Source organism: Phlebotomus papatasi, chromosome 2, assembly GCF_024763615.1.
Source record: "Phlebotomus papatasi isolate M1 chromosome 2, Ppap_2.1, whole genome shotgun sequence".
Taxonomy (NCBI): domain Eukaryota; kingdom Metazoa; phylum Arthropoda; class Insecta; order Diptera; family Psychodidae; genus Phlebotomus; species Phlebotomus papatasi.
Genome location: NC_077223.1, coordinates 59,128,633 through 59,140,899, shown reverse-complemented (window position 1 = coordinate 59,140,899; position 12,267 = coordinate 59,128,633). Strand labels below are relative to the sequence as shown.

Sequence of the window (12,267 nt, the reverse complement as noted above, 5' to 3'; positions counted from 1 at the left end):
TTTTTTATCCAGTTTTAAAACAATTTTCTGAAATCTAAATCGGTTTGTCCGAAATTCTTGATCCTACCCTACTAGTCCTTATAACTTTGTTTTTGCAATTGTGAACGTGAGTGAGTAAGACAACATAAATCGATTTTACTTATTTATGCAAACACATGTAACGCTGTAATGTTTTTGACACTTACTAAATAGTTGGAGCGAGACTAAGTTTTGATCTACCAACTCAAGGTAAAGAGCCCCATGTCGACCACTTAATGATAGATTTAATAAAAAACATGAGTACAAGAAGTTGTAATATAAAGTTTTTGAACGGATTTTCATTTAGTTAGATTGCTTTTTAATTTGGTCGAAAGTTTACTGACAGTATGCGGATAAATTAAAAAAATATTGAATTTGAAACTAAACATTTATGCCCTAATTTCTTTATCATATAAATTTAAATTATGTTTCGATTGCAAATATCCGCATTTGTAAATAAAATGAAATAATTGGGTATTTTCAAAATATTTCTTCAAAGTTTAGTTTTCGAAATATATTTTAAAAACGTAGAGAATTCCTCAATTTGACCAATTCGATATCAATATTCTTCTGCTCGACCATTTAAAGTTCCTCATGTCGACCACCCGTTTCTTCTCTGCACACTCGTTGTAAAGTTTGTCTTTCATAGTAACTTTATTTGGGCATTTTTGATGTTTTTGACGCATTTCTAATAGAGTCCGTGCCATTTCTGTTGGCTTCTAGAAGAGCATTTTGTAAACTCAATCTGGCCATAGTGCACGATTTTTTTCTTTCTTCCTAATACTCTTCACAATAGAAAAAATTAAATAGATACTGAATTGCAGGCCTAACATAAAACAGAAGGGGAAGGTGGTTCTGAATTGACTGTTTTTGTTCAGGAACATAATTATTTAAAATCTTATAGAATATTATATGACTTGCTCATTCAACACGTATGTTTTCGATTTGTTCTGAATGTTAAGTAAATTGAGTAAATTATTAAAAAAAAAAAACAGGGAAAGCACATGTGTGCAAATGTATAAACGACAAACACAAATGACTTGATTTCAAAATCTATTTAAATTTATAAGGCAAAATAAATTGTTTTTAAAACATAACACATAATATTTTTCGTTTTTTTTTAATTGAACATCCGTTAGATTCTCGAAAAATTGACTATTTTGAAATTTCGTGTACCTCAGATCCACTGAATTTCATACCCGGGTACTCGGGTAGGAACTGAATAAAAATATTTTTTTTAGTAGAAATTTCTTTAAAAGTATCAAAAATAGGTTTTTTTTTAAATGTTCAGACATTCTCTCGGTCACGTACCATCCTTTTCCCTGATGCCTAGGGAATATAGGCCACTTTGGAAATCAGGTTTTTTCCTGGATTCGTATGAGGTCACATTGATTTTCTTGCCATTTCACAAATGTAGGCCATCAGGAGGATCAAGCTTTATCCTATATGCACATATCTTTTAACAGCAGTTGAAAATCGAATTAATTCAGCTTTTTATGCAACTTAAGACCTTTTCGAAGTTTACACTTGAATTCTAAAGGTAATTTTGAAAATTGTTAAATTGACCAAGTTCAAATTTTGGAAGGAAGCTTATTTGTAATAGGAATACAGTAGACTCTCTCTGATTCGGGCATTTGGGACTGAATTCCACCCGAACTATAGAGAAATTCGTTTCTTGTTCCGCATACTAATATTATGTTTATATACTCATATTTATGGTAAGCTTCATGAAACCCTTTTAGTAATGCAAAATAACATCATAATTAAGACAAAACATGCCAAATTAAAGTATGTTTGCTTCATTCGAAAACATGAAAAATGTCGATAAATTTTTTTTTTTTCAAATTTAACTGCTGCCCGAATTAAGGAGCAGTTCGATCTTAAGAGTCGAATTAGCGAAAGTCTACTCGTACTGTATATTGAATATATAAAAATTAAATAAATTTATAAAAATTGACTAGATTTTGCAATAATGACAATTCACTCTTGACAAAATCCGAAAATACTCAAGGAGCACGTACATTTACATGTATACTGGACTCTTCCAACATGAGAGTAATACAAAAATGTCTTGATATGATTCTTGTACAGTAAAATTGATAGTTTTTCAACATTTTTAAATAAAGATTATTTTTTTAAATGTTAATGATTGTGTTTCGTAAATGGAAAGTAAGGCAATCTTTAAGCAAACATTTTTTTAAAATTATTATGGTAATGTATATTTTTTCAATTATCGTTCAAATGTTAAGTTTTCAAACTCTCAAATTTTGTGAGAAAACCTTCCTCATTCCTAAACCCAATTTCAAAAATTTATTAACAAAACTAAAGTTAGTGCACATATGTAGATCATGTTGTTCAGCAGAAAATATAATTTGTACTTATTTTGATGTGCTAGGGTATTTCTGTCATTTTGCACAGTATTTAGTTTACAAATTTATTATTCAGTTTACAATGTTTCGTGAAAAAATGTCCATTCACACGCTTGAATCATTTGCACATGGCGGGACTTGAACTCACAACTGTGATAGCCGAATCGGTGGTCACAGGTCACACTGCTTATAAGCCAAACACTTTTACCAATTACACCACAGACCCCTCAGCACAAAATAACGTTTATTTTGTAAACATGTTTTTGACATTTCAATAAGGCCGAACACACAATAACTTTTGTTAATAAACATGTTTTAGAAATTTCCTATGAGAGAGAGCGAAATAACTAGACCTCGGTTTCATTAACTGTCATTGAAATATCAAAAACATGTTTACAAAACAAAAGTTATTGTGCGTTGGGCATAAAAATGAATGAAATCTAGATTTAGTCAGCTTACACACTCTTATGCAAAGCGCATAATAACTTTTGATTGTTAACATGTTTTCGGAGCTTTCTATAAGAGCCAGTGAGATCTAGATTTAGTTATCTCGCTCACTGCCATAGGCAGTTTCGAAAACATGTTTACAAAACAAGTTATTGTGTGCTGGGTATTATACCCAACGCACAATAGTTTTTGTTTATATAGATGTTTTCAAATTTTCCTATGAGAGTGAAAGAGATGACTAGATCTAGATCGCGGTCACTCTCATTGAAATATCAAAAATATGTTTTACATGACAAAAGTTATTGTGTGCTGGGCATTATGCCCAAGGCACAATAACTTTTGTTTGTAAATATTTTTTCAAAATTTCTCATGAGAATGAGCGAGATGACTAGATCTATGTTTCATTCACTCTCACTGAAATGTCATAAACATATTTACTAAACAAAAGTTATTGTGCGTTGGGCAATATGCTCAACACACAATAACTTTTGTTTAGTAAAGATGTCTTTGACATTTCAATGAGAATGAGTGAGTGAGATCTAGATCTAGTCATCTCGCTCTCTGTTTTATAAACATGTTTCCCAAAGCCTATAAAGAATGAGCGAGATGATTAGACTGAGATCTCACACATTCTCATTGATATATCAAAAATATGTTTACGAAACAAAAAATGCATTATGCCCAACGCACAATAACTTTTGTTTAGTAAACATGTTTTTGATTTTGACATTTCAATGAGAGTGAGTGAGATCTAGATCAAGTCATCTCGCTCATACTCATGGAAAATTTTGAAAACATGTTTACAAACAAAAGTTATTGTGCGCTGGTCATTATGTCGAGCGCACAATAACTTTTGTTTTGTAAACATGTTTTTGACATTTCAATGAGAGTGAATGAAATCTCGATCTAGTTATCTCGATCACTCACATAGGAAATTTTAAATAAACATGTTTACAAACAAAAATTATTGTGCATTGGGCATTATGCGGAAATATTAAAAATCGTGTTATGAAGAAAAAAACCATATTATTATACACTGCTATTAATTTTTGTGCGTACCCCATAAACCTTGATAAGGACAGTAAAATTTTTGGTCTATTTTGTATTTCTTTTAAATATGACATTAGCCTTGAATAATAAATAAATGATCTCAATAATCACTATAACTAGAGCTTTCTCTGCGTAAGGTTCTCACGATTGTCAAACAAATTATTAAAAATTAGTAAGTAGGTAAGATGTGCCCGTATGGGCCATTGTTTACCATTATCAGAAAATTTGCATTTTAACATGTTTATATGTGCAACTTGTATGTGGCAACATACAAAACAAGCAATGTTTTGATGGAAAAATCAGCAAATGGAATTAAACTTGATATTGATACGAAGGGGGAATGATATGTGAACGCAATATTGAACGTATGGTATGACCGAGAAGTATACGAAGGGATGCTGATGTTCCTCTTTGTTTGCGACTCTCTTTTTGCTCAAAGAGCGTCATTTTGACTTCCAATTTCCGAGCGTTCTCTGCCCTAACTTTCTTTCTCAGATTGCGGAAAATTCCACATGATTTTGGTCAAAATTGCATGTCTCAGGAGATACTGGGAGGTTCTGGGGAGGGTATATGGTGGTTTCAGGTGTTTTTCTGTTGTGGAGGACGGAGTTTTATTGGGGTCATTTGGAGCTTGAACGCTTACACAGCCGCGAATTTTTCATCCATTGGAGGTCAACTTTTCTCAACAATATTAACCAAGATTAAATTGGTGAATTTACCTGCAATTTCTGTAGTAGATGGTGCAATGCAATCAACTGATGCAACTCCTGTTTTGGGGGGCCCCTTGAAGGGGGGCCCAAATAACTAGAGTTTCATGTCGCGTCACAAAAAAGTCTTCCTTTTTTTGTCACTTCACTCTATTTACAAGCCTTTCTGAACTTCTTTCTTGTTTCCTCACATAAATACTCCTCTGCCCCCCAAAAACTAACCGTTTTTCCCACCAGTTTATTGTACGGTGGCCCCTTTGTTGAGCAATTGTTCACCAATTCACTTCCCAGAGCTCCACTGGACACCTGAATTTTCACGTATTCCTCCCGATACGCAAATTAACTACGTTTCTCTTCTGTTCTATCTTGTGGCCCTGCTTCGTCTGACTTTGTTGCGAGAAGCAACAACAACAAGACAATTTTTGCCCAACTTTACCACCAGAATTGTCGATGGGGAGACACTAATTGGTGGAAGCCCTACATCACCAAACACTAAGGGTCCTTCCACATCCAGGAAAATCAATCTGAAACTCCACAATAATATAGCATTAAGCCCTAAAATTTCACACGAAAACTCTGCTATGCCTGACTTCTATCAACACAATTCTAACTGCGACTCTCACAAAGGTTCACAGCTATTGCAATCCGGTTAGTTTGCCAAGTCGAACCTTAGTCGAACGGGACATCCATTGGAACCAATTGGAATCATATACTTAGACTTAGATGAAAGTTTGAAAAATCCTATGGGTAAGCTGATTAGGATCATTACAGTAGACTCTTTCTCAATCGGGAATATGGGGAAAAATGTCATCCGGTTTAGCGATAAAATTGAGCGTCAATGCCTTTGTAAATTCCACAAAAAGCGCTCAATTATAAAGAATCACGATAAAATAGGAAGAACTACAGCGAATTTGAGCGAATTACAGTAGAGTCTCGCTATAGGCCATCGCTCTATAGTCCACAATTTATCGACCGTTGATTTCAAAACACTGATATTAAGTTAGGTTATGTTTTTTAGTATGCGACATGCATAATTATTTTAATATTTTTGGCAAACTTTATTAAGTAGTTGTGATAATTGTGATCCACAATGAAGAGAGCAAGGACGAGTACCACAATCGCAAAGAAAGTGGAAGCCGTCGAGCAATTTCAATACAAAAAATCGTTGATAATTTTAAAAAATTACATGGACTATGGTGCGACCCAAGTGTCAAATTTGAAACCAAATATGGACTCTACTGTAGCTTCATAATTAAACGTGAAAATTGTCAACAAAATTTATCGGCCGATTGAAAAAGAGCCGATTGAGTGAGTGTCTACTGTATCTTTACTCCGTTTACCCCCTTTGATACGGAATCTACGACCTACATTTACTAAAAATCACAGCGAGCACCAAATGTTAACCGATTTCAATTCAGCTGAAAACATAGGGGGATGTGGGGTTACATTGAGCTGTGGGTTTAAATTGTTATACGATTTTTCGCATATTTCTAATGGAAACTAGGTTTTAACACGATGGAATTTGGATGGACAAAAGAATAGTGGATCTAAATAAAATAATCGTAAGAACCAGGTTTCATTTAGAAATAGGCGAAAAAGGCGTATAACAATCTAGCTTAAAGTATCCCCTATGTATTTTCAGCTAAATTCTGCTAACCTTAAAACGAAACTCGCGAGGCTGTGCTATTTCCATATATTCGATAAGCACTTTTTGTTCGAGAGCTGCTAACCGGTCAGTAAATATTTGCTGATCGATTCAGCAAAATATGCTGAAAACGCTGTCTTTTTGAGCGCACTGTACTCGCTGGGATTAGTCTTTTTATTTAAAATCGTAATAAACTGATCAATTCTCTAATATACTTTTCCATCTCAGAACGACAACACTTGAAAAGAACCATTAAAAACATTTTTTTTTATAGAAATAAAATAGAGGGAGTTGGGACTACTTTGAGCTGTGGGGCTAAATTGAAATATGATTTTTTTTTCGCATATTTCAGAAGGAAACTGACCTTTGTCGTAATGTAATGCAGTATTTGCTTCAAATGTATGCGAAGAAATCGTATATAAAAAATATAGGCCAACTGCTCAAAATAGCCCCACCTCCTCCTAATCAAGGGGAAAACTAAGATATAAAGCAATTCAACATCATAAGGTATGATGTAAAATGGCATCTTAACAACTAACTGACTTAAATAATGTAATATTGACCAAAATGAAATATTTTAACGAGTATAATTTCGAACCTTTGGAATCTTTCCTACCTTTTTTGTATGGTTAAAAAGTTACGAACCAATTATATTTTTTACTTATCAGAATGATTTCTTTTTCTTTCCACATTTGAATTTTTCACTTACCAAATTTACTCATTTATTTACTGAAAAAGTTTAACATTTTTTAGCAGAGTGCTTGGGCTTATACTAAGGGCAATGCACTTTATGTATCCAATCCACACAATCAGTGGTTTAGAAATAATAAATCTTTAGCGACTGAACCATACGTATGGAAAGTTAGAATTTTAATACGGAATAGAGTCACTAAAAAATATGGTTCTGTATTTTGAGAAAAATGCTATTTCTTTCATTTCATTTCTTATTAGGGATCCATCTATAAGGATTGCATTATATATTATTTCTACATGTAAAAATAGTTAAGAGTGTTATCAGAAAAAAAACTCCCAGCTTAAAAAAGTGTAGTATTTTTTTTTTACATTTTTACCTTAAAAAAGCTTCATCAGAAGCATATTTAGATTTATTAATTTTCAGGCTCTGCAGTTGTGGTATACCATAACCATACAACCTATAGGTTGTAAAGTTCATTAGAAATTGATACAATTTATATAAGGACAAAAATGATCAAGTGTCCTATATATTAATATAACTGTCTGATAGACTAGCGATGTCAACCAGACAGAGAACATAATTCGATATACATTCAAACTCCATCACGGTGCATTGAGGAGGTGATATCACTTTGTTAAATACCAAAACTCACTCTTTACCTCTCATGATTAATACTCTTAAAATATTTCTTAAAACATACTCTGTGATTGTCATTTTCAACAATTTTAAAATTTCTGGTTCTATGAAAGAAACCAATGTCTCAAAAATATTTATAATTGCCCGAAAATGACTTTTTTAAAGAAATTTTCTTATGTAGAATTTTTCATTATAGCTAAAGTTTTTTGAGAGTTCTCTTGATTTATAAAATAATTGCCATAAAATATAATTATATTTGTGAATTTTCTACTAGAAAATAAATTTGATAGCACAAGCTGTAAGTGATTGAGTAGCTTCTTTAATTTTGGAAAAAGAGGGGGAAGTGGGCCACCTTTGAAAGTGGGGTGACTTTGAAATTGGGATTTTTCTCCTACTTTTAAATAAAATTGAGCCTTATTATAATGTACTATTTGTACATCTGAATTATATCGTAAAAAATTCCAATTTCAATTGTGCCCCACTGCCTCCTAGATTTAAAAACAAAAAGTCACTGATAAGGAAAAATCGAGAAATTCACACAAACATTAAGCATATGGTTTAAAGGATAAACTCAATAAAATTAAGAAAATGTAAAACTTTACAGGTAAATTGATTGGAGGGATTGGAGAATCGCATGATAATAATTGTTGTTTTATAATAAGAAGAAAGTACGAATTCGCTTTTAGTTTAAATAAAAAAAATCCTTTGGGGAAATGGGACACCTTTGAAATTGGGATTTTTCTCCCATGTTTAAGTCGAATTGAGCCTTATCATAATGTAATTTAGTTTCTCAATCTGTGTGTTCAACCAAATTATATCACGATAAGGTTCAATTTTACTTAAAAATAGGTGAGAAAAATCCCAATTTCAAATGTACCCCACTTTCAAAGGTGCCCCACTTCCCCCTATTGACATTTTGTGTTATTTTAATGAATGAATATTTTGATTTTTTGAGTGATTCTTCTCTGGCCTTGTAAGTGTTAAAATATCTCGGCTGATAATGCCATAACACACGAGAGAATCATAACAATCATAGGGCTATACAGTTTTATCGCATGAATTGGCATTTCTCCTGTGCTGTCAAGTTAACGTCAGACGGCAGCAAACAATATTGCCGAATTGTAGGCAATATTGAAGCTTCCGTGATTTCACGCTAGAGGGCGTCAAACAACTTTGAAATTTTGAATCAACAGATGGAAATATTCAATAATAAATGGAATTGTTTAGTTTTTAATGTTTTTATTAATAAATTTCTGACATAATTTATTAAAAAATATTTTTCAATAATAACGCAAATCAGATTTTAATGCTAATTCAAACACACAGTTTAATTGTCATTGGTTTTTTTTTTATTAATTCTTGAAATTCGGAAGCTTCTACAAATTGTGGTAGTTTTTCTTTCGCATGTCTATAACACAATTATTTCCACAATTTAATACAAAATGTAATAAATTTGTCTTATTTTGAGAGAATTGCAAGAAGTGTTTTTCTCATTTTTTTTTCCTTATCAGCTATTTTGAAGAAGTTTGTGTCAACTGATTGCAGGTTTTCGTAACATTGTTGCTAATAACATTAAAAAAAAACAACAGAGTGTTATAAAATTACAACATATTGATGCATTACATAAATGCAATAATATTATACAGAATTGTTGAAAAATTACAATATCAACAATTTAAATGTATTTCATTTTTAATTGACCTGTTATTTTTTTTTTACTATTTACTGTCGTCTTCTACGTAACATATTTAGTGAATTTCTCATTTTATTTGAGATGTAAAAACATAATAAATTATTGCATTAATTTTAAATTTAGTTCTTAAATTATTTTTGCAGTATTGCAGTGTTTTTTTTTTTTTTGGTTTTCTTCGGGAAAATATGGGAAAAATTCGCTGAAAATCTTGTGACTATAATTTTCATTTGTTTACTGTCAAATAATAAGATTGAACATATAGAAGAAATATTTTAAAAAGAAGTTTATTTATTTGTTGAGTTTACTGTATTTGTTTCCTTTTTGTCCTATATTATAATTTGAATTATAGGGGAGACCGGGGTACCTATAGCCAGGGGTAAAAGTAGACAGTGGATTTTTCTCGTTTTTCTTAATATGTACATCGAGCAAAGTATTTTTTAATGAAAGTAGGAACACATCCCCATATTCCCAGAAATATTTATAACTCTGATCCTGTTATCCTACAATTTAGAAGCATTTTTATAAAATGGGTATAAAATTGTAGATTTGATGTTACAGTTTTTGGACCAGCATTTGGTTTTTTGAGTTTCTAGCCAAGATTTCATAGTTTTACCTCGTTTCTGGTTTAATAAATCTAATTAAAAAATATTTTCCACTTGGATAATAATTATCCACTTTTTTATATAAGATGATAAGCACTGAAACAGCCCTCGGGGCAGTTGTAGTCACTCTTCCGTGGCGGGCTAAAACTATCAATGATTTTTCACTAATACATGGATAATTGTTAGATGAAAAAGTACTATTGATATTCCAAGCAATATTGCCATTTGTATGAGCAACTTGAGAAATAGATTTTTTCAGAATGTTTGCATTAATTTTGCCTCAATTACAAAAATGTCATAAAAAAGTTTGCTAAAGCCCTTTTCTGTAGGTTTAAGTAACATATTTAGCATCAGTGGGCTTCAGTGTATCAAGTGAAACAATATTTGGTATCTCTAGTTTAAAATTTAATCTGGGAAACTAGTGGCAATTAGTACCCCAAAAGTGGCTATTTCTACCCAGGCCGGGGCAAGTGTAACCAATGTGTCATACTTTTTTCATTATCCTCTCAAGAAAAAGCCAAGGATTTTAGAGCTTTGAACTACACTGTTTCATATAGCCAATATCCTAATGCTACTTATGAAACATAAAAATATTATACAAAACTTATCATTTTTTCACAAGTCACTCGCGGAAAAAAAGCTTCATATGCTGGCTAATTCTACCCCTGTCTCCCCTATATTTCTTTTTCCTTTTTTTTCTTCAATAAATACTATTACAAATATTATATAAGATGTTATATTTTTATTAAAAAATACAAAAGTTGAATTTATTGTACAAAAAAGGCGAACAATTATATTTTCTTTTTAATAATAATGTCACATTTTTATACCCTTTCTACAGGACAATTTTTTTTATGTATCATTATTAAGTTCTTTATACATAAATCATATCGCCATTGTAAATAATATAGATCACGGTTTTTTTTCTTAAAGTTTTCTTTATGAAAAGAAAATTATTTTTTTAATTAAAAATATTGTATTTTTCATGGATAAGATCTGCGTCTAAGGACATATAATATTTGAAAGAAGTTTTATCCATTAAAATTACAGTTCTTTTTTTTTATTTACTTTCTCATCAAACAGTATAATATATAGGCCCTGTGGAAACGTACGCCGAAATTTGACGACGAAATTAAAAAAGAAAAAATATTTTTTTTTATTTAAAAAAATAAAAACGAGTCGGTAATACATGTATGCAATAATTTCCTGTTATACACTATATCAAAATATGAAGTTGGGATTATATTTTTTTTTATTTATTTTTAAACTGTTATTTCATCTAAAAATAATCTAATCTTCATTTATAGAAAGAGCTCTTTATTTCGGCTGGGTAAAAGTTTTCTTTTTCTCTTTTAAATTAACCTTATATACAGGGAATGTTTTCAATTTTGAGTTTTGGTGTTCAATTAATTTATGGATTATCTTATTTTAATATTAAAAAATAGTGATATAGAATCAACAAGTGGCATAATAACAAAAAGAATATTTACTTTGAATAATCAAAAAGAATACGATTTTGTAATATACGAGAATAGAAATAAAAAATCGTATTTTAGTTTTCTTTTTTTTTTTCAATTTACACACGATATAAATGAAGGTACATTTCTCTATAGACACTATTACTTTATAGTTAGGATGTTATTAATTTTCTAAAATGTTTTTTTTTATTATCAACATCAAGAATTTGAGCTGAAAACCTGCCTGGCTAACGTTTACGGATTTATATCTTTTGTTAGGTAACATAACCATATGTTAAATTTATTGGTTCATTCTGTTTGCGAATTTAAAAATTATTCTTCTTTTAAATTTTTTTAATAAAATTAAAACGTTTCTTTTAATAAAGAATATCTGTGTATGTATTTTTTTTGGTAAAAATAGAAAACGTGCATTTTAACTTTTACACAAAATTCAAAATTTTTTAGTCAAATTTTGAGAAATGGAGCTATTTAAAAATTCTATTTTAAATAGCTGAAAAACAATGAAAAGTAAATCAAAATGTGTTAAAATTTCTGCCTAAATATTAGCTGCTGTTTTATTAACTTCAAGCCTGTATTATTTCACACAGATTTAAATCCGAATCGTATTATGCTTTAGAGTTAGTAACTACGTTTTTTTTCTTATTTCTTTTATTTTAACAAAATGATAAAACAAAAAAAATTGCGATTCACAATAAATTCCATTAGATTCGTTGTAAATTTCGTAAACATTTTATTTTTTAAATTTCTCTTTTACTCACATATTATGCTCAAAAATTAAGCTTGGTTTTCATGAAAGCGATATTACAATAAAATTTACCTTCCATACCCCTATTCTATTCTAAATTAAAAGATAAATTTTAAATATTTTGTTTTATTCTACGAATTACATTAAATATGTCATTGCAAATCGACAATACATGCTACATTT

At 30.6% G+C, this 12,267-nt stretch overlaps 1 protein-coding gene across 4 annotated transcripts in view; it reads right to left on the bottom strand.

Annotated features, from left to right (window-relative positions):
- The window catches only part of LOC129801917 (PAN2-PAN3 deadenylation complex subunit PAN3), a 36,330-nt gene extending 31,021 nt beyond the window's left edge, over window positions 1-5,309 (bottom strand). For 3 of the 4 annotated variants that reach the window (XM_055847384.1, XM_055847381.1, XM_055847385.1), the window contains exon 1: window positions 4,604-5,223. The gene's annotated coding sequence lies outside the window, so the exon portion shown is untranslated. Of the gene's footprint in view, window positions 1-4,603 lie in introns of all 4 variants that reach the window. The other variant, XM_055847382.1, reaches the window with a different exon arrangement.
- Between the last annotated feature and the right edge of the window lie 6,958 nt (window positions 5,310-12,267).